The sequence below is a fragment of the Mastigoproctus giganteus genome, chromosome 8, assembly GCF_048544385.1.
Source record: "Mastigoproctus giganteus isolate SK-2022 chromosome 8, ASM4854438v1, whole genome shotgun sequence".
NCBI lineage: Eukaryota > Metazoa > Arthropoda > Arachnida > Uropygi > Thelyphonidae > Mastigoproctus > Mastigoproctus giganteus.
The window spans coordinates 168447261-168470715 of record NC_143582.1 but is presented as its reverse complement, the minus strand read 5'-3'; the positions used below and the strand labels follow the sequence as shown (position 1 = coordinate 168470715).

Genomic DNA, 23455 nt, shown 5'->3' with positions numbered 1-23455 from the left:
TGTCTTCTGATTTCTTTAGTTGCTAACGACGATGTCTGGGGACAGAGACTCGGTAATTTGCCGGAAATTCCGTGACCCTTGAGTCTAGCAGTCACAGGTGAGGGTTAAGTATTGTAGCTATATCAGAGGGTGAATATGCGACATCGAAAGACTCATAAGAAGGGCGTCTTGTATGCATTTGCAGACACTGGTGTGCACTCCAGTCTTGCTTAGTATGAAATTCCAAACCTCCTTTGGGGGGTGTATCAGGGTCAATCCATCAAGCGTTGTTATAAAAATATGCGCTAATCCAGTGGCAGCTTTGACTTCCGTAGAACAATGGATAAAGCCGTCACGCGCGATTGTATCTCTTACTCTGTTATCAGAGCAGGAAGTGGACATAACTTCAACGGTTGGCATCATAGAGCAAGTGGTATCTTCAGGAACAACTTCATGAGGTGGTGATGGAAGAGACCACATGCATCTGGTCAGTGGATGGAAATTCACCTTCTGACAATTCAGCGCTGTCTGTAGTAAACGATTCTGATTGGTGAGCTAGGGTGGCTGATTTGTTGGAGATTGAGGACAGGTGCCAGTGATCAGCTCCCTCCGAGGAATTTGGCTAAATAGTGTGTGGGAAGTTGCTAATCAGATGGAGCCGTACTCCTAACTGTTTTGGTCTGGGAAGAATTGTTAACCGAAGATGGTCGTGTCGGAAGAGCATCCGGATGTTCAACCGGAGTTTGAAGACTGCTTGGTATGGGAAACAGGAGTAGATGGAGAGGGCCTTGGAGGGATGGCCATTGTTGACTGATTGTCCCTGAATCGATTGGGTCTTCTATTATGTGGGAGCCTGTCACAGTTTCCCTTTGAACAGGAATTTTTATTCACTTGGTGTGGCTGCTGCGAATTGTTGTTATTATTAACGGGGTAGATATAGTCCACCAGTGCTTCATACAGCTCTGCATCTGTCGAGTCCGTCATCAGTTTATCAAACTGACGTCGCTTCTGTAATGACTTTAAAAATTTGCATTATTCTGTTTTATGAAGAAGTGATTCTAGGGCGCTTTCATTTACATGGGAAGCCCTGTTGCCATTATCGTAAATCTTCTTGACAGAAGCATTAGGTGCTTGACCCAGCTAGGAGGTTTTGGTCTGAGTCGCTGGGTTTAATTTCTTGGCTGGACTGAGGTTATGACAGCAGGTAGGATGCTTGCTATGAGATTCTTGCAGGGTACTCGCAATTCGACAGAGGACTTCATAGTTCGCCAGTGGCATGATCAAATTTTGGTGTATTTTCTCTTAATTTCCTCCTGTACTGCCTGTATCTGTTGAATAAATTCCTTCTCCTTGTGAACATGTTATTTTATCAATACGAGCTCTTTGCACATCGTCATGAAGTCTGTTAGTTTGGATGCAATTTAGGTGGCATTTCAATCACATCGATATTGCTGTGAGTAGGAAGTTTTTTTATTGTTTAGGAGCGGGGAGGAAGGAATCTTACTGTTTGTTGACGCCTTTACCGCGGGCTTTTTTTGGGCTTACGTATCTGACTTATTCGTTTGTTACAATTTTCTGTTCACTGAGTGACGGGACATGGTTTTCTTCACTTTAGTAAACTTCCACCTGTCCAGCGCCGGCCACAAGCATGTTAAACTGGTTTTGCCGAACAGGGCCCCGCACACAAATTGTCTAAATAATAATACCATCTGCGTCTTTTCCACATTTCTATCAATGAGCCTACCGCAATCTAAATATCTAGTTACCACATTATCGTCACTCCAAGAGCACTTGCGCGAGTCGACTTGAAAATTACTCATTTAACATAGTTTCCGTAGAACAAAGAAAATTTTAATATAACGAACGCATTAGAAGAGACTTAACTGGAAATGCAGCATTGTTTGCACCTCTGGACTTTTAGTACTAGGCAGCAGTACTAGGCAATTAGTACTGCTGCTGATAAGCATGAATTAAGAGTCAAAGGGATTACCATTCTGCAACTTAGGGTATAGCTAAAATTTATTCAACTGCCTGTCCCACATACCCAGAAATCATGCTAGTCATCTGATTGGTTAACGTTTACCGGTATTCAAAACACCAGGCAAATAATTCATTTGATATAAATTCAGTACATGAAATTGCAGACTCACGTTAATTTTCTTATTATCTCGATATGTATTTCGTATTTATATTTTGCAGTTACAAAATAGTTTGTTTATATCATACATTTCAATTTTTTCTCAAGTAAGTAGTTTTTATAATGAAAAAAGTGTGTGCAGGGGCTGGCAAGCAAAGCGAGCCAGGGCGCAGCCCTGGCTCGCTTTGCTTGCCAGCCCCTGCACACACTTTTCTACGTAATATGCAGAATTATGACGGAGTAAGTCAAATATTTTCAACGTAAAAGACACACCTGTCAAAACGCACTGATCGATAACTAATCAGGAAATGACATGTAATTATTTACCTGTCTATTTGTTGTGCGCGGCATTTTCAAGGTCGAATAAATGTCACTATGTAATTACAAATGTAATTTGTATTCACCTGCGTTTACATAGTCATTAAGAAAAGGCCTGGTAAAAATTCAAATCTTGGGTACCACTCCATACTTCGACTAAAAGTCAGGAAGAAGGCATTGATTGGCTGGTGCCACTCACTGTTTAGCCCTGCTCCTTTTCTCATAGGTTGACATGTCTAGGGTGATTATCCCCCACTTGTCGCTGTTTTAAAAATCGAGAACTCGTTTTCCGATTTTAAACCAGCCGGATGGAGGGATAAACATCCTTCAGCTAAGCATCCCCCTCTTCGACGACACAAAACAATCAGAAACAAAACATATTCACAATAATCACCCAATCACAGAACTCGACCGTACAATCACTCCGTTCTATGACCACGCCCACTGCACGGAGACAAGTGGTACCCAAATAATAGATTTTAGCCACCTTTGTAATTATTTACCTGCGTTTACATAGGTCACTTAGGAAAAGGCCTTTTGCTTCGGGTTCCATAATGCATGAGGAATATTGGTGCATCCGAAGAGCAGGACTAAAATATTTAACTGATATATTTACAAACTATACAAATATTTAAAATATTTACAAAATACTAAACTATTTACAAATATAAAATATTCATTAGTATACAAAAAACGTTACAATGGAACATTAAATGTTAGACAGTGAAGCACTTGCACGAGGTTGGTGAACGTTATGGAGGCGTTGTCAATAATTAATTGCATTTGTAGTAACGTTATTGCCTCGCCCTCTTCTCCCATTGGCTCAAATAAATATCACTAGGAGGAAAACTTTATTAATGTATAGGGAGATATAACAAATGTGAAACTTATCTGTTAGGATCTTTTAGCTTCAATTCTCTATATGATGTTTGTTTGTTATTTGGTTTTTAGGAGCATTAGCAACTAAGGCCATATTGCTCCGGGATATGCGGTGGTCATTCCCTGACCTTTCCGCATCTTCCGTATTTGGTGGTGATGGGCTCGAACTCTATACGATTTCAATTTTTTTAACATTGCTTATAAATATCACGAATTTACCTTCTATTCCTTATGGTTAAAATATGACGAAGAAATTAAAATGGGGAAATTTTTTCCCCGTTTTAATTTCTTTTCCGTGGGGGAAAAAATGCACTCTTTAACTGTGTTTTTTAATTTAAAGTTTATTTCCAGATTTTCAGAATGATTTTGTTATTTTTGTTTGTTGTTTTATTATATTATCTTTTCTTTTTCAATAAATTAATAATAACTATTTATGCCTTATTTTAATTTTTAATCCAAATATTTTGGAGCGGCAAATTTGATTTCTCTTACTGGCAGCACATAGGGTCGCAGCAGCCCTGTGTTTTGTAAAATATTAAAATCGTTATAAAGATTAACAAGTCATTATTACTGTATCGTATCATTTACTGAAATGACATTATAAATACTAAAATGTGTAATATTTTAAAATATTTTTTTATTCCTTACCACAATCGACTGTTCTTATGCTAGCAGGTACACTGATAATTTTTAAGAAATTAATATTTATAAAGACAAAAAAATTTATGCAAATAATTTAAATGATATAAATATCTGTAATAATAACGGAAACACAGACTTAATAATTTATATAATAATAAAATATTTTATTTTCACCTTAATAGCATATAAATTAAATTAATTATTTTTAAATTTAATTATTTCTTAGTTACTGTAAAATTTTTAAAAAATAAAAAAAATTTAAAAATCACTTACAAAAACACCCCATATAAGTTTTGCACATGATCCCAAGGCCTGCAAGTAATTTTTGAACTGGGCCTCCCAAGTAATTCTTGAACACGGTTTCCCAAACTTTGGGGTTGGCACTGCACCTGTCCTTGCGTGGATTAAAATAATGTGCTTAGGCATGTTTACAATGGAATTGTAGTTAGTTACAGCTGAACAGAAACCTTGAAAGTGAATTGCATTAGCTCTTGCGACTTTCGAACAGCTTACACACGACCTCGTTGAACAGCTTACATACGATCTCGAGTAGGGCTAAAGTAGGAGGGGAAAGCAAGGCACACTGGATAGTTATATAGAAAAGTTAATACAAATATCAAAAATTTCTGTTTGTCTCGGATTTCAGCAATTGATCCGTGTAGAGATCCGAATAGATGAGTTGAGCCTGATTCGAATAGTATAAACTCACCGCATTATTGAAATATAATGTACTGTAAAAATATAAATTAATTGCGGAGTGTAGACGGACACGTCTCTCTCCCACCAGCTGTAAAATAGGCCTTCCACAGAATGTTATAGACACCTAATATTGAGCATTGCTCACAGCTGTCAGGCTTGAATATCAGTTGGAGGGGATCACACGGCGTACTGATGTCATGACCATATTTTCGAGCATCTTTTATTGACTTCTGTAATGTGACTTTTTTGGTAACGTAAATATCCCTTATACCTGTCCGAAGTTTCTCGCTGTCTCCTCATTTCATGGTTATTCTATGGTACCCTACCATACCAAGTTTTGTCCCGCTTCATCGCAAGCTTCACGAGTTACACCACGTTTTCTACATGTTCTGTTAATTTTGTCGCGCAGTGTATTACAAAGATATCAGAGAGAATTGCTTGCCAAAGTGGTCGAGGGGCCGCCCCCTCGACCACTATGGCAAGCAAGAGGGAGAATTTGGTAAATTTCAAAGCGGCGTTGGTTAGCCACTTTTTGATGACGAAGGCATGACTGTTTGAGAATTTGTTCTTAGTTTTTTTTTTTTTTTTTTGGCAGGTGCAGAAAAAGTTCGTTTCCTTGAACCATTTAGCCATTTATAATGTTGATGCTAATGTTTTATTAAGTATAGAATTTATTTATTCCTGTATTAGAGTATGTACAGCCTTGTTTGCCGATGAAATCAAAAGCAGACATTTCGCAGATCATTCACTAATAAAATTGAATCTGGTTTAGGTTTTATTACATACTGTAGATAAGACATCCTGTAAAAAATATCAAGTTGTTTAGCGATTTACTCTAGTAAACAAACAGTTAGTTTGTGCTCGTATGAGTAGGACTTAGTGGTTTTCAACCGGGGTACCGGGGCACACTAGGTTGCCACAACATTCTTAGGGTGCCGTGTAATTTGGATTTAAGTTACTTAAAGTTATTATTATTTTTTTTTCTTTTTAAATTTATATATTTATTTCATTATAAGAAGGGTACAATATAAAGGGTACGATACGATATCCATTGTACCGTATCTTTTTAATTTTGTGTGATCTATAATTGATCTTTATTTAGTATCTCTATATAAAGAATAAAATTATTATATAGGTATGTATTAAAAGGTCGAAAACCAATGTGTTAGGTATTTCTTTTGGTCTATGGATGCCGTGAAAAAATTACTGGGACAGTAAGGGCGCCGTGAACCGAAAACGTTTGGGAACTTCTAGAGTAGGTGGGTGGATGGATGGATGGATGGATGGGTGCACGTATTGAGTAGATGCATGGATGGATGGGTGCGCGCGCATATACACACCAAAAAAATCAACTATGTCTCTGCTGTGGTTGTATGTTTACTTACGAAGTAGTATGGAAATAAATTGATTCAATTTAATAGCTACTATCTACTGAAAAAAATGCGAGATGATCACACGATCTCACTTTAAAACCTTCTATCACTTTTCTCGAGATCGCATCCCAATTCAAACGTTACCGCTTGGCATATTCAGTTTCAGGGCTTCCAGTTTAGCCTATCAGGACGATGTCCCACGGTATGATCAAGAATGATACCACAGTCTCCGGTTCGAGTCAGATTATTGTCTTGGCCATGAAGTAGCATATAGTCATACGTCATCGACAGTACAGTCGATGACGTATTGCTATGGCTAAGAGCAGATTCGTTATGGTACAGAAAAATCAACTTGTTCGGTAAGCTGGCTAGTTATGTAAATAGGGAGCTCGTATTCGTCTACCGCGTGCATACAGTTTTTTGCGGCGCTCGTAATGAGAGTTGACACACGCGATTATTATCAGCTTAAAGTTCTGATTTCCTTATGATTTCTTGTTATTCTCTTGTTATTCACAAAAATTAGTGATTTACAGTCGGATTTATCAAAGATAATTGTTATAATTATACAATTAAGTTGTATTACAGCGGAGTTTAAGTTAGTATAATAGCCTTCCTTTGTTCAGACTTTATTTTAAGTCTGAACAAACTTCATTTTAACGTAAGGGAGTAGATTCTCCATTAACGTGTATTGTAGTACAGAAAATTCAAATACAGTATAGATAAAACCAAATGTGTATTTCCTCAGATCCAAATCATTATGTACTGTATACTGTACTGTACTGTATATAAGCAACATATTTTGACGCTGATAATCTGATGACTCATTCACCAAGTCCATTAAAACGCTGATTTACCCATGAAGGCTTTTTAATCCGAAAAAGCAAGCAAACAAACAAACAAAAAAAATCCTAAGTGATTTGTGGTTGTTTCTGTGAAGAATAATGACTGCTTGTAAACCTGGCTAGTGACGTTAATATTCAGCACGTATTCGTCCATCCTTTACATACAGATTTTCGCGGCGCCCATAATGAGAGATGACGAACACCATTGCTACTTAAAATTTTGATTTCCTTATAAGGTCATGTTATTCCAGAAATTTATATAGTAATTTACAGTCGAATTCATCAAAGATAATTGTTATAATTATGTGCTGCGTTTTAAGCGAGATCACCGTGTTCCTTGGAACGAAGCGTTTAACGTTTCTTCACCTTCTAGTAATACAGAAATTTCCGAAGAATAACTAATAAAAATAATAAATTCACTACCTGACAAGTCCACCATAGGAATTGATGCAATACCTGTTTTTAGTCTAAAAATTGCTTCTTATTTCATCAGCAAAGAGCTCACTCAACTCTACAACAAAGTACTCAAATTTGCACAGGTGCCTTCAAGCTGGTTATCATACAGAGTCGTGGCAGTTCCGAAAAAACCTCGTGCGAAAAGACCGGCTGACTTCAGGCCAATATAAATTGCCTCTCCCTTCCTGAAATGCCTCGAGAAGTGCATCTATAATGACGTAGCACTCGCAATCTTTGCGCATAGGCCAGAACATACCCATTATGCCATGCCTACTGTAACCTGCCTGCAGTCATTGTCACAGAAAATACTTCACACCTGGAATAACAACGAAGATCTTCACACCATTTTTCTGGACATGAAATCTGCTTTCGACTCAGTCTAAATAACACCCCTTCTTGCCTTTTACTTGAGAGATTCTATGGGATATCCGGAAATATGCTCGAGATCCTCAATAATTTGCTATCTAGGAGAATGCTTCACTTCAAAGGCGATGGCATTACAGTCACTAAAAGCGTCGAAGTAGGGATCCCACAAGGTGGTTCTCTCTCTCAGCCTTATTTGCAGCAATATTCGTTCCACTAATCGATCAAATTTCAGCTTTCCTATCGTATGCTGATGATATTGTTTGCTACTTGCCATGCAAATACCATGTTGGTGATTCACAAGAAAGACAAACCTCCTCTGAATCTGTAAATAGTTAACTAAATACATTCTGTAAGTATGCTAAATTTTTTGGCCTGTCAGTCAATCCAGAGAAGTCAAACTATTTCATCTTTACGCCAAGTCAGATGACTTTTACTGTTACTGCATCTTCTCTACTTCCGGAATTGGCAGGAAATGTTCTGACTCCCACAGACAGTGTCAAATTCCTAGGAGTAATCCTTGATGCCAACCTCACCTATAAAAAACAAATCCAAGCTCAGTATTCCAAAGCCCTGAGAGCGTTCTGGGGAATGAAAATTGATCTGTGCAAAACGCACAATAAGCAAATAATCAAGAAGTACCTTGCAACTTACTTCTGTAGTGTACTCTCCTATGCCGTGGAAGTTTGGTCGGCGGCACCACCCACCAGCCTCAGGAAACTATGGGGCCTCGAATTCTGGGTGATGAAGTGGGCCAACTTGTGGTCGCACCAGATCTACACAATATCTAAATCTACTCTCTGCTGCAACCTGCAATATATACGCCCATAGTCCACAGAGCCCATTTGCTAAAAATAAAATCATTCCTTCATCTGTGCTCAGCTAAACATTATAATCAGATTTATCTAGTATTACCACTGTATCTCCTTCATCTGCCCTCTGTATAATAATGTCCTTATTTCCCCGAAGTTCTCGTAAAGCTGAACTGTCATGTGTATTCAATTCCTGCAGTTTTCGGTCAGGTAAAATGACACAAGACTGGATTTCCTATTCGACCTATTGTTTCCTACAGGTATTCGGCATTTTCATCCTTAACCACACATGTATATAGCATTATAAAACCCTTTAGACAGGTAATACAATTTGGGATTAAGAACTACAATACATTATTTAATAATCTTAAAGACTGTAGATTTGGCGACAATGACAATTTATTCTCACTAGATGTTACCTCGTTATATACGAATGTAAACGTTGAATACACATTAGATATTATTTGGGATATGTTAAATAAAAACTCGACACCGATTAATTATACGAAGCTACTTATTAAGGAAATCTTTCACTTAATTAAACTGTTAGTTGAGGCCAACTATATCACCTTTCGAGACAAGGTGCACAAACATATTTTTGGACTGCCAATGGGTTTGAGCCTGAGCGGCTTAATGTCAGAGATTATCTCTCAACGATTGAGCATATACATTTGACACCTTTTCGAACCCGTATCACATACTATGGGAGATATTTAGACGATGTTCTAGTTATTACTATCCAAGACATTTTACATTCGTTTAATAATATTCATTCTAGACTCAAATTTACATTGGAAAGGGAGGATACGGATACAAAGTCATTAAACTTTCTAAATTTCACGCTTACTCGGGACTCGAATAAAATCCAATTTAGCATCTATCGAAAACCTACAAACACCGGTATGCTTCTACATTATAATAGCTATCACTCGTTCACCTACAAAAGATCGATTATCTTTAATCAATTTCTAAATGCCTATAATATTCAACGACGGAATCTGCTTTGGGCTCAGAAATTTTATTTTATTTTTAACATATAATATACACAACAGGCATTCGCCCAGTTAAAGTGTATAACAGAGCAAAGGTCGTAAAAAACATAATAATAAATGGTAGGCTAATACACTTTGTACAAGGTGCAAAGTGTGTTAAGTGTCTAACGGCACCAGGGGTTCCCCCCATCTCCGCGTTGCTTTCATTGTGAGTGTACCAGTTCACTGGGAAGGCCAGAGATTTAAAAGTGTATGGATCATGTGAGTGTGTTGTGTCATGTACCGTTGTTCTTCTGGCCATTTAGCCGCTGGACCCCAGCTGAGGCCCAACGTTGCCCGCACTTCGCCCCGTGGAGGCAGACCAGGTAATCACTAGTTTAAATTTGCACTCTGGCAGGTCCTGCCACCTAGTTTCCTGGGATTTCAGTGGCTAGGACCTTAAAAAAAAAAAAAAAAAAAAAATTGCATGGGAATATTGCGCTAGAATTAGAAAAGCCAAAATGGTGGGCGAACAGCATAATTTAGACACGGTTATTTTTGGCGTGTGGGACATTCGCTTGCATACAGATAGAGTTGGGTAGGGAGAATGAAGACTGGAGGGATAAAGACAGAAGAATGGGGTCAATTGGGGAGACGACCCCAGGTCGAATCAGTGGGGTAGAATTTCATTGTACACTTCGTACAATGAAAGTTAATTCAAGCGGGAAAAGTCCAATTCACGAAAATAAAAAAGATATTCATGACGTCAAGTCCAGCGCTATGAAAACTCGCAGAAAGAAAGCAGTTTGTTGCAGGAGACATCATCACACACACACACACACACACACACACACACACACACACACACACACACACACACACACACACACACACACACACACACACACACACACACACACACACACACACACACACACACACACACACACACGAATTAATGAGGACATCTTTAGCCCAGAACTCATCCGTCAATCGGTCAACCTACTCCAAATAGTTCTGTGAAACTGTTTCTTGTTCACAGCCATATCCAAGTCAAACTTGTTCAGTCAATGTTCTTTTGAAGAAGGAGTTCCAGGATATCTCTAATCTAGAGTTACCAATGTGGAATATAGTCTTCTGTCTAGTAGCCACCGCTGGAGCGTGAAGGTCAATATGGCACAGAAGATCCGGCAGGTAGGTTGAACCAGCGAAGATGTGGTACAACAGTTTTAAATCAAGAACAGTTCGCCGAGTTTCCAGAGATTGAAACTTGAAGTAGGAACAGAGATTCCGGTAGAAGATTCCGTGGTAAAACATGGGGTTACGTCTGGAAAGACAAATTTCATCTGGAGCGATTCTATTTGCTGTATCAAGTATGCATAGTGTGGGTTCCATATAGGAGAAGCAAACTCCAGTATAGGGAGTATAGTTAGCTTGAATAGGAGCACAGAGAACTGAGGATCTTGAAATCTGTATGTCTGCCTTTTAATGAACCCAATTTGTTTTTTCGCTTGGTTAAAAATATTAACTTACAAATAAATACAAATATTAACTAGCAGGTTCTTAAACAGGGGTTATCCCCTTGCCACAATAAACCGAATTAGGGTACAGGCTAAGGATAGGATACAAAATACTACATCAACCAACAATAGTAATATCAAGAAAAACTTCATTTCTGCCCCATATGTTGAATAGTGGCACAAATAGCTTAATAGATTCTTTAAAGATACCGAATTTAAAATTGTGGCCAGGCCAATACGGAAATTACACACTATACTGAACAATCGCTTGGTTCTTTCCGCGTTCGCAACACAAATTAATGATCTGGTATACAACATTTCTTGCGGTGCTTGCGACTCGTCTTACCAAGGTTCGACGCGATTTTCTCTGAATATTCGTGTAAATCAACATGAAGCCTCAGTTCGTGCTTCTCGTTCAGCAGCGTCAGAATTAGCCTTTCATGCCGTTAACGAAAAACATACTTAATGTTCAACGTAATTATACGCGACTATTAATTGCAGAAACCATAGAAATTAAATTACACGAGAATTCTGTTAATTAATGTTCGGTGGCCATATTTGATCTCCGATACGTGGACCTTTACGCGCATGCGTGAAGACAAATAATCACTATTTAAGTTTCAGGTTCAACCCTATTCGGTAATTTTCATTCTTGTGATCACGACATACGGTCGAAAAGCGTTATCAGCTTCAGGAAGGAAAATCGTTTTGAATATTTTCGTTAGATTCTTTTTAATTACGTTAAATTGATTTGAATTGTGTTAAATTAGTTTTTAATTATTTATTTTTTACTCTAATGTAAGCTTTCGATTTTTTCGTTTTAATTTCTGGAGAGTATCATACGGAAGTGTTCTACGTACTATATTGAGGTAAACTCTTCTTATTATTTTACAAAGTAACATGTCTAGATATACGGTGACAGTGGCTTCTCCAACGAAGAAAAGTCCATTCCATGCACTTAGTGAAAACTCATCGCGCAAAAGATTACATTTCGCTTGATTACAGTTTTGCAATGTTATGCTTCCATCTGCTGCTGTGCAGCGCGTACATTATCTGGTTGGCGAATAAAAATTTATAAAGATATCCTCTATCACCTGGAAGGGATTTTAGGTTTGTATCCTGTACCTTATGCACAATAACATTTTAGTTTTTTGAAGGTTTGTGGACACCCTATGTAAGAGAACAGGTTTCTCTAATAATAACGATATTTATTTTTATAATACAGTATAGCAAATTCCAATTCATTGTACCGTTTAATGTAAAGTAAGTAAAACCAAATGTAGGTATTTGCTCAATCTAAATCATTATGTAATACACACTGACTTGCCATTAATATATCCGGATACCCTCTGTTGTCTTTTGATAGCTGGTCACGTCCTACCCAAGCATTATGTGTCAGACACAACTATAAACATGCTCGTAGGCCTTCGGGGAAGACTGTTGTGCGATTGTCAATGCAGGATGCTGCGAACGACGAATTGAAGACTTCCAGCGCAGAATGACGATAGGGTGCAATCGGTTTGTACTTGATATTTCAACGGCCGGCACTGAATATCCCTAGGTCGATCAATGGAAGTGGATTGGTGCTGACCCGGTAAAATTGGTGCCTCACGAAACTACCTGGAAAACCTTCCAAGCTAACGGTGACAGGAGAGTCTTGAAAATAATCGTCCGCTTGGAACGCAGGTCGACCTTTGAAGCGAAAGGAAGCATACATCGAATAATTCGGACAACTGAGATGAGCAGTGGTTGAATCAACCTGTTAGTTGGAAAATTCACAATATATTCAGTAGTAAGAAAAGGCGGGGATACATGCTGTATGGAGTAATGAAATTTTTGACAATGCCCCCGCATATTAGGGCTCCATCCAGTCACTATCTAGCAGAGTAGGGGCAGCTAGATTATGCACTATCTGATCCGGAAGCCTTCTACAGAGTTGCCAATAGGTTCGGCATAGTGGACTATCATGCGGCCGGCCTGCGAACACCGTTTTAGAGCTGTGCCCTCGAAATGAAAGGAAGACTGGATCTCATCATGATGCCCATCATAACCTCAAAAGACATCAATCATACTGCATGATGGAAGAGATGGGGATTGTCGGAGCTTTGCTCTGGAAACTCAACATGGGTTCCGCCACTTCAAGCCTCCAATAAGCAAAGTGGTAGTATTGCACAGGGTTGATGAGAGTCACTACCACCTAGTATTGCTTGGTAAAGCAGAGGAGCGGCATTCCCCCGTGTGGTGTGGGCGCCACACTTCGATCCCTGCTTACGTTGGTTAGTAACTGGGTGGTCACCTCCAGTATGCTAGGTGCTGTATTTCAGGACTTGCACTTGGGGGTTCTACTCAGGGTTACTAACAGCCCACCATCCTGAAGGTGCAAGCACAGGATTTGGCTGTTACAGACCGACCGGACTTCGCCAAAATTAAGTCCACTTGAATTGAGTGCCACACGAATATCCGTTCCATCAGCATTTTAAACTCCTAGGTAGTAAGCCCAGCTTGGTATACCTGAGAGAATGTCTGTGACATGCCTCATCTGAACCGGTAAGTTGAACGTAGTTTTTCTTTAAACGAGATTTCTACTTTACTTGCTCTATGGAATGATGCATTAATCTACTGGAACATGGAGGTCCATTTCCACAGAATTTCCAGAGCGTGGATACTTGCAAAACTGTCCAATATGTCATTGTATGATTCGCCACTTATGAGTTATTTGCACTACAACCAGACCTCAAGAGTTTAAACCAATTGAGGCAGCTGCACACCATGAACACACCCGTCGAACTTCATTGTGGGAATGCCATGAGATGATGCCATGAGCATTTTCTTCACCGTCGCTTGATCGTCTGATCTGAAGGCATCGTAATGAAACTCCTCGCTCCATAGGACCTGTTTGTGCATTTCTATGGGTCAAGAAGGATACTCTAGGCACCAGTGGAAAAGAACTCTGGAGTTTGTTGATGAGGGGCTTGTGAGAATCGACTCTCTCTTGGAAATGCATGACGTAATGCTACTTACGGACCGTGAAAACACTTAAACACTCCTCCGGACATCTGGATCCACCTGAAAAAAAAGTAAAAAAAGTAAAGTGCAGCCATTATCAACCCACTGCAGGATGGAAGCCTCCTCAACAATTCATGCTGAGGGAAATGGACCATAATCTGCCACGCTGGTCCAGTGCGGGTTGGCAGATAGACCGTATTCAGCAGTCGGGGGCTTGAACCCCGGTCTACTCAAAGAGCGTGTGCTACTGCACTCCCGCTCCTGCCCACTCGGCTACGGAGGCCGAAATGTAGCACTTTCCAAGGACATTGCTCGGTTCGCTTTCGCACTTTTTTTTCATGTTTCAGAGATTCTTTTCGTCAGTTATTTCAGTCTATCTGACCGTTTTCACGTGCCTACATTGATCTCTTCCATCTTTTCGCTGCAGTGACCACGGTTGGTTTTACGAGGTATTAAAATGTGATGGTCGCTCGCAGTGAAAATTAACCATATGATGTCCGGCTCTTTGAAACAAAAGACTTCTTAACACGAGTTATTTCACATTTTTGTGATATCTCTCAAACCTTTTCCTATTGCCTAGAGATGGGGCAATAGGAAAGCCGAGTGGTCAAGCGTTAGGGTGCATAAGTACACATGCCTTGTGTGACCGCGGTTCAAGTCCATTACTGCTAAATACGGTGCTGTTTCTTGTATTCTCTCTCTATCTTGTGAACTCCTCTGACCGTGTGGTCGTCCTGGAGTATAAACAGAAAATTTATTTATTTTATTATTATTAATTTGTGTACGCATTCGCACTATTTACTATACTGGGAGAAGTGTTGCTATACTTCTGGTAGGGAAGTATATAATAGCCATATCGTTTATCTACACATTAAAAAGCATAGGGCGAGGTGCTGCTGAAACCTGAGGAACAGCTCTTGTTGAATATAAACTGAAATATTTATGGAAAAATTTCATAAATATTTAAAATTTCATAAATACAGGGTGTCTCAAAAATATTGGTACAAACGTTTAGGGAGGTAGGTAACATATAAAGGAATGTGAATCGCATAGGAACTCATAACCGGAAACGTCACGGGAAAGTAGTAGCAGAGGCACAAGAAGCAGAAATGACACAAGACAGTAATTAGTGGCAAACATTTATTTGACATAATATTAACAATCGAGTACGAGATGGATGCATTTCATGATGTTACAACAGATGCTCGAAGGTTCCACTATGAGACGCGATGCATGCGTGACACCGACGCAGCATGGATTGGCGGACACGGTCGAACACACCTGGAGTTTCTTTGACAGTAGCAGTAGCGCAGACGACTCTCGCCACGAGATCCATTTCCGTCTCCACAGGCGATTCATACACGATAGATTTGAGGGTCCCCCACAGAAAGAAATCAAGGCTCGATAAATCAGGTGAGCGTGGGGGCCAGGCAACGGGTCCACCACGGCCAATCCATCGACGCCCAAAACGCCTGTTCAAATGGTCACGAACACACCTTCCATAATGGGCAAGCGTCCCGTCATGTTGAAACCAAATGTTGCGTCTCACATTTTGCTGGAACATCGTCAAGTAACCCTGGTAGAACTTGTTCAAGAAAGATCCAATATTTAGCGGAGTTCATGCGGGATGGTAACAGGTATGGGCCGACTAAGCAGTCACCGAGCATACCTGCTCACAAAATTGCGCCCCCATGCGGCACAACTTTGCGAAGCGAATTTGTGCCGCATGGGGGCGCACACTGTGTGGGCCCTCTTCTAATCCATACACTAGGTGCATGTCTGCCAGCTCACAGTTCATATATTGATGCATGCTCTTCGTGCGGCGACTACCGCTTGAATGAGTAAACCAGAAATTTTCCCTCTCGCGAACTGATGAACAGCGCCGTGTACCGACTTACGGTGACGTTTCCGGTTATGGATTCCTACGCGATTCACATTCCTTTAGATGTTACCTACCTCCCCTAAACGTTTGTACCAATATTTTTGAGACACCCTCTATTTAAAAATTTATAAATATTTAAAAATTCATAATTTCATTAAAATTGATAGGAATCTATTATAAATTATCTTTATAGATATATCATAACTGTAATCTCTTTACGGGATTGAATACCTTATCGAATAATTCGCATGGCCAAGGATTGAACAGATTCATGGAAATTATTCAGGGATTTAACAAAAATAAACAAAAAAAAAAAAAATAGTTTAAAAACAGGAGAAAATTAAATAAAATTAAAAATAACAACCATAACCAAAAATTAACTATGAAAAGAATTTCAAAAAATGAACAAAAATTTCAGTGACAAAATAAAACAATAACTACAATTTCATTTTACTATATAAGAAAGAATCCTTTCCACGAAGTATGTGCACTGATCCGACTGTTTAGGGGTCTTTCAGAGGTGGCGTTGTGAGGACCTCTGGATGTAATATCTTACGGATGTAATTTTTGTTCTTTGTAGTCATAATGTAAGGCTTGGATGGCCGACAGGATTTAGGTGTGACGGAATCTTCCTGGGGAACTCAATTAGTATTTGAGAATCGGTATGGGTTGGCTTGGCACTGAGTCAGCTGGGCGAAATCCTCCTCCAGCACGAATCCCAAAATTTTGACTCGGCGATTAGTCCTAGACCTACCATCGTCTTCACCAAGAAAAGTATACATCTCTCATATAGGTTTGTGTTGTGTGAGAAGACATTATGGAGGCCGTATGTCATCGGTGGTGGTTTTGCACGTGCTCTGCCACCACAGTTAAGGCCTCCCAGAATTACAGAGCATCCTGCTGACCTTCTTGTGCGAAAGCGTGAGCCTGCTACACTTAATTGTAAAGCAGAAGGAAAGCCTTCCCCTGCAATTGAGTGATATCACGATGGAATAGTGGTTCATGATACTGCCAATCGCATGGTTCTTCTTAGTGAATCCCTTTTCTTTTTACATGTTATTATACTAAGAAGGAACAGGATACTGGTGTGTTGCACATAATGAAGTTGGACGAGTCAGAAGTAGGAATGCCACTCTTGAAATCGCTGTTTTAAGGGATGATTTTAGAATTATTCCAAAAAATACTCGGGTAGCAATGGGAGATATAGCCACTTTAGAATGCACTCCATCCAAAGGCCATCCTGACTCTGCAGTACGATGGAAGAAGGATGGTGAAGTTGTAAACACTGGAACTGGCCGAATTCGTGTGATTGATCCTGGTAACCTTATAATATCAGATGTTCGGCAAAGTGATGAATGCAACTATGCTTGTGTTGCTGAAAATATGGTTGGAATTAGAGAATCCTCTCCTGCTATGATGACTGTTCATGTTGAACCTTTTTTCATCTGAGAGCCAGAGCATTTGACAGCATTAGCTAATGAAAATGTAGAATTTTTGTGCTGAATTGGAGGAGATCCCCTGCCATCCGTTACATGGAGGAGACAAGATGGGAAAATGCCTGTTGGAAGGGCACAAATTCAAGAAGACAAAAGTCTTAGTGTTAAAGATGTAATTCCTACAGATGAAGGTGTGTACATCTGTGAGGCAGAAAATCATCTGGGCATTATCTCTACCTCAGTTACTCTAACTGTTCACTCACGACCTACATTTTTAGTTACTCCTAAAGACCACTAAAGACCAAAGAGTAGGCTTAAATGGTATTGCTAAATTTGATTGTGTTGCTACAGGAAATCCTCCTCCTTCTATATTTTGGACTAAAGTGGGCAACTAGGTTTTAATGTTTCCAGAAATCATATGGACACTTTTCTGTTACTCGGGATGGAATGCTCTTGATTTTAGGTGTGACGAAAGAAGATAGAGGTTATTATATATGTTCTGTTCTCTCTGGTATTGGATCCACAATGTCAAAAGCATATTTGGAAGTTACAGCTATAGCAGATCTCCCTCCACCTATAATTCGTCTTGGACCAGCCAATAGGACACTTCCTGTGAATACAGTAGCCATGCTGCCTTGTGAAGCTTCTGGAACTCCTACACCATCTGTGTGTTGGTTCATAAATTCCTCCCCTGTTACAGCTAATAATCCACGTTTTGTAATCTTGGATTCTGGTACTTTACAGATTGATAATCTTCAAGCATCAGATTCTGGTATTTATACTTGCACTGCATCAAGTGAAAGTGGAGAATCATCATGGAGTGCTTCCTTATCTATGCTTGTGCAATGGCCATTCATTCACTACCCACAAACTCATGAATTTCATCTATCCATCTCCGTCCTTGTCTTCCAGGTTTTCTTCTAGCTCCTCTTGGGTACCATTCTGTTATATCGGTAGAATCGCCCAGAAATCCCAGTGTCATATTCCATAGGGCACCTGATTCATCTACTTTTCCTGTCCCTCCCCCAGTAAGCCAATTTATTTTGGTAAGTTATATAGGTTAAATATCCTAAAAATGCCAAGGGATATGCGGTTAGCTCTTTGCTCTAAGTGAGAGTAACTTGATCATCACCCACCCTTAAGGAAGGCGTGTGTACAGCCAGTATCTGGCTCTAAACTCTTCCTTTTCTGTAGTTTAAGCTACTGATGCCGATATATCAGCCCCAGAGAGTAGCTTGCGATATATAGACTTTGTGATATACTGTATTTAAACCAACGCTTGGCATCGAATATGGAGTAGTTGGTTTTCGCCGACCAACGCGGGACGTACCGTTTCGGGAATCATTATCATCATCATCAGCCATTTTCAATATACTGCAGGATGAAGGCCTTTCCAGTTCCTTCTGTTTTGTGCAATGGCCATCCATTCACTACCCACAAACTCATGAATTTCATCTATCCATCTCCGTCCTTGTCTTCCAGGTTTTCTTCTAGCTCCTCTTGGGTACCATTCTGTTATTTTCTTAGTCCATCTGTCATCATATCTTCCAGCTATGTGTCCTGCCCAAGACCAATTTAGTTCTTTAGTTTTGATAAGAATGTCCTTTACTTGAGTTTGCCGCCTAATCCAAGTGTTTCTCTTCTTATCTAGCAGTCTGATTCCCAATATAATTCGTTCCATTCTTCGCTGTGTAGTTCTCAGCTTCTCTTCCATTCTTTTGGTGAGTGCCCAAGTTTCACTTCTGTAAGTCATGGTGGGGGGTATACATTGGTTCATTATTTTACGTTTCAGACAAACTGGGATATTGCTCTTCAGTATATGACTATATTTCCTGAATGCTATCGATCCAAAATTTAGTCTTCTCTTGACTTCCAGCCATTCATCATTATTACAGCTAATAACTTGTCCCAGATAAGTATATGACTCCACCTTTTCAATTACTGCTCGTTCAATCATTATGTCCCTTTCTGTGGCATACTTGTTCATCATTACTTTTTTTTTTAGCCATATTCATCTTTAGTCCAAAATCCTTACTAACTGTGCATAACTGATTAAGATTTTCCTCTAATTCTTTCGGATCGTGGCTTATGACTACAATGCCATCTGCAAATCGTAAATGGTGTGGTACTCTCCATTCATATTGACTCCTTTCTGAGACCAGTCTAATCTTTTGAAAGCTTCCTCAAGGGCAGCAGTAAACAGCTTCGGAGATATTGTCTCCTTGTCGAACTCCTTTCTCGATTTTAAATTTGCTACTGTCTTTGTCTAATCTAATAAAGGTAAGGTAGCGTTCTCATATATTTTCTTCAAAATCATAATATATGGGGTATCTATGCCTTGTCTTTCCAGTGCCCGAAACATTGCCTTATGCTGTATGGAGTCAAATGCCTTTTCATAATCTACAAATGCCATGCATAATGGTGTTTTGTATTCATTTGCTTTCTCCATTAGCTGTGATATTACGTGAAGGTGATCCATAGTTGAGAATCCTGTCCTAAAGCCAGCTTGCTCTTTCGGTTGATTTTCATCAAGTATTCTTTCTAATCTGTTAGTAATGACCCTTGTGAACAACTTGTAGATGTGAAATATCAAGCTAATTAGTCTATAATTTCCAGTTTCTGATTTATCTCCTTTCTTATGCAGCAAAACTGATTGCATTATTCCACTCCTTAGGCATCACACCTTTTCTAATGCACTTTGTGAAGAGCCTTGCCAGTTTTTGTGTTATGTCTCTTCCTCCCAATTTTAACAACTCTACAGTAACTTCATGTTCCCCCGAGGCTTTCGAATTCTTCATTTTTATCAATGCATGCTCTACCTCAACAGGAAGCATATCGGGTATGCCATATGTGTTGCTAATTTGCGATCCATCTTCCACACTGCTGGCATCATTCCCTCGCTCCTTGTATAATTCTGTATAGTAATATTCTGCTATTTGAATTATGCCTTCTCTGCTATTTATAAGTACGCCATCGCTATTCTTCAGTATCATTATTCTTTCTTATTGCTCATGGCTGCTGATTTAAGTCCTTTGTTTTCCCTTAATGCTTGTTCTACTTTTCTTGTGTTAAATCTTCCTATGTCCTCTCTGAGTCTCTTTCTAATGGCTTTGCATAACTCAGTATACTCAATTTTCTCCTTGTCAGTGTTTATCTTGCTCTTCATTTGTCGCCTTCGGTTCATCATAACAAGTGTTTCTCGACTAATTTTTTCTTCATTCGATTTCTTTTTCCCTATAGATATCTTGGGCTTTATCACTTTCAGAAAGTTGTAATATTCCTCGTCGATATCTTGGTCCTGAGCAGTCTGCAGAAGCTCAAACTTGTTCTTAAGTTCCAGTACATACTGCTTTTTCTCCTCTTCTGTTATCTGAAAGATCTTTGTATTATTTACTCGAGTCAGTATTTTCCTTTCCTTTCTTACATCTATATCAAGTGTACATCTTACCATTCTGTGATCACTTCCAACATTTACGCTATTCAGGATGGTAACATCATTCACGATATATCTTCTGTTAGTGAGGATTAAGTCGATTTCATTAGGTGTTAATCCATTTGGACTCTTCCATGTCCACTTTCTGTTCACCCTTTTCTTGAAAAAAAGTGTTCATTACTGACAATCCTTGAGATTCTGCAAATTCCACAAGTCTTTCACCTTTTTCATTTCTTTCACCAGTCCAAAATTTCCTATAGTTCCCTTTTCTGCGCTGTTTTGGCTTTTTCCAACCTTAGCATTGAAGTCCCCCATAATAATAGTGTAGTGGGTTTTCTGCTCATCTAGAAGACTCAATTTCGGTGTACGTTTCTTCAACCTCTTCATCATCATGGCTCGATGTTGGTGCATAAATCATTATAACCTTTAGCTTGTACCTCTTAGAAATCTTGAGTATTATTCTTGACACCATTGGTGGTGTACTTTTGTATTCTAAAATGTTGTTTTTTAAATATTTATGTACCAGAAACCCAACTCCACCTTTACTCCTTTCACTGTTTCCATTGGTGTACAGCAGATTTCCACTTGATAAACTTATAAGTGATTCATTTCTTCTTCTTCTTGTTTCAGCCAAACTGATGATATTCCAATTCACATATTCTAATTCCTTTTCCAGCTCTAATATCCTGTCTTCACTGATGAGTGATCTTACATTGTAACAGGCCAAGTTCAGTTTTTGTGCATGGCAGCCTGGTCGTACCCAGAGATTCTTAGCACCCTCTGCTTGCACTCTGATCCTCTCGCTGCTGTAAGAGGGGGAGTGAAAGCCGCTGGGGAATAAGGGCCATTTGTTTCGTCGTGCTGTCATATGCTGGAGGGTTTGGTCTTTTCCTCTTCAAGCTGACCAGGTGTCTTGAAGGAAACCATTCTACACATTCGTTGCCACCTAAGTGACGTAACAGGGCTTACCATCGAGAAGGTGTGCATGAGTGGATTTTAGGGAGGCAGGTCAACCGGACTTCTCCTAAATCTTCTGTAATAGAGAGATATTGGATCCATCAGTGTTTCAGACTGAATGTCTGATAACACACAGAATACCTGTTCCCCTCTAAGCCCCTTCGGGAAGCAGTTTGTATTATATTAGCTATGCATTAAGCGACAAGGGCTTGTCACTGTCTATAACTCCCTGTGTTCTTCGGTTGGTTTGCTGTTTGCTACAGGAAAATCCTGATATCTCTGGAGTTAAATAATAATAAAAAAAGTTAATGTACGCAAGTGCGTTACATTTCAGGCGCATGCTATGGTTTTTTTTTTTTTTTTTTCATTTTCTTTCATTAATATGAATAAAAGATAAATATAATTATCTCCATATAAATTAATTAGAAAAATTATAACTTTATAGAACACTTACTAAAACCCTACGTTTTTACGTTATCGAAACACCATTATGTTCTTCATTTAGTTTAATTATAACTTTATAATATTTATTACTCTCTTCCCGTATATTCATTTTCCCAGTCTCTTTTTCTCTATATATATGCACTCAGTAATCACTTATTTATGATCAGCCCATCCGTAATGGACTATGTCGCATAGCTCGCAGTATAGAAAGCCGAACAGCACTGGTAATTTGCATCTGGTCATGCAAACCAAAGTGATAACGTAGCAGTTATGGGACTTACACTGGTGTGCAACATTTAAGGACCAGTCAGGTTTTCGTCTGTAGCTTCTAATAGGAGTGGCCTGGATATGGGAAAAGCATACCAAAGGAACCTCGTGAGGTACAGAAATGATGGAGGAAACAACATCGACACAACAACGAAAACAAAACGGTACAGAGGGACTCTATTCAAAAATGGCAACATAGCACTGGCTGTCATGATACAGATGCATCACTGCCAAAGGTTTAACAAAGCGAAGAGGTGGTCCTCAGTAGGAGATATGGCCACACCCTATTGCCGATGTAGGCTTTTCACCGCCTGTCCATACTTAGAACAATGTTGTTGATAAGTTCTTGCGGTAACATCGTCCATTCCTCTGTCAGCGCCATCTTCAGTTGGTGAACATTTTCTGGTGGGTGTGGACTGCCGCTAGGAATCTCCACAGAGCGTCCCATATGTGTTCGATGGGATTTAGATCGGTAGAACGGGCTGGCCAATCCATACGAACAATGTCCTCACTTTTCAAAAGCATATAAACAGTTGCAGTGCGATGGGGTGGGCCAATGGCACCTCGGAACAGACGCAAATTGGGAAGGATTACCTCACTACAGTAGCGTGCACCGGTTACAATACCGCCTTCCAGTATCTGGACTTGTGTACGTCCATCCAAGATAACGCTTCCCCATACAAGAACACCTCGACCGCCATATCGATCCCTTTCAGTGATACCGTGACAGACGTCTTTCCAGATTAGCTGACGTCCAGAATCGCTGCTGAGACTGAACCTACTCTCATCAGTAAAGAGTACCTTAAGTAAAGATTTTGCGGTTGTAACCTTTAGAAATAGTGTTGGTCCTTAAGTTTTGCACACCAGCGTAGTAAAGATATCATCACGGAGTTTCAAAAGGTATGATTGTGGAAGCTTGTGCGTCGGGTGCTTCCATATCGGAAACATCAATGCTTGTCGGTTGTTCACGGCCCACTGTGATTAAGGTGTATAAAGAATGGCGTCGAACAGGTCAAATCACCTCCTGCCAACAGAACTG

General features: G+C 39.6%; 1 pseudogene; it reads left to right on the top strand.

The window, feature by feature from the left end:
- Nucleotides 1-682: 682 nt before the first annotated feature.
- LOC150081997 (roundabout homolog 2-like) overlaps nucleotides 683-23455 on the top strand; it is a 34399-nt pseudogene continuing 11626 nt past the window's right edge.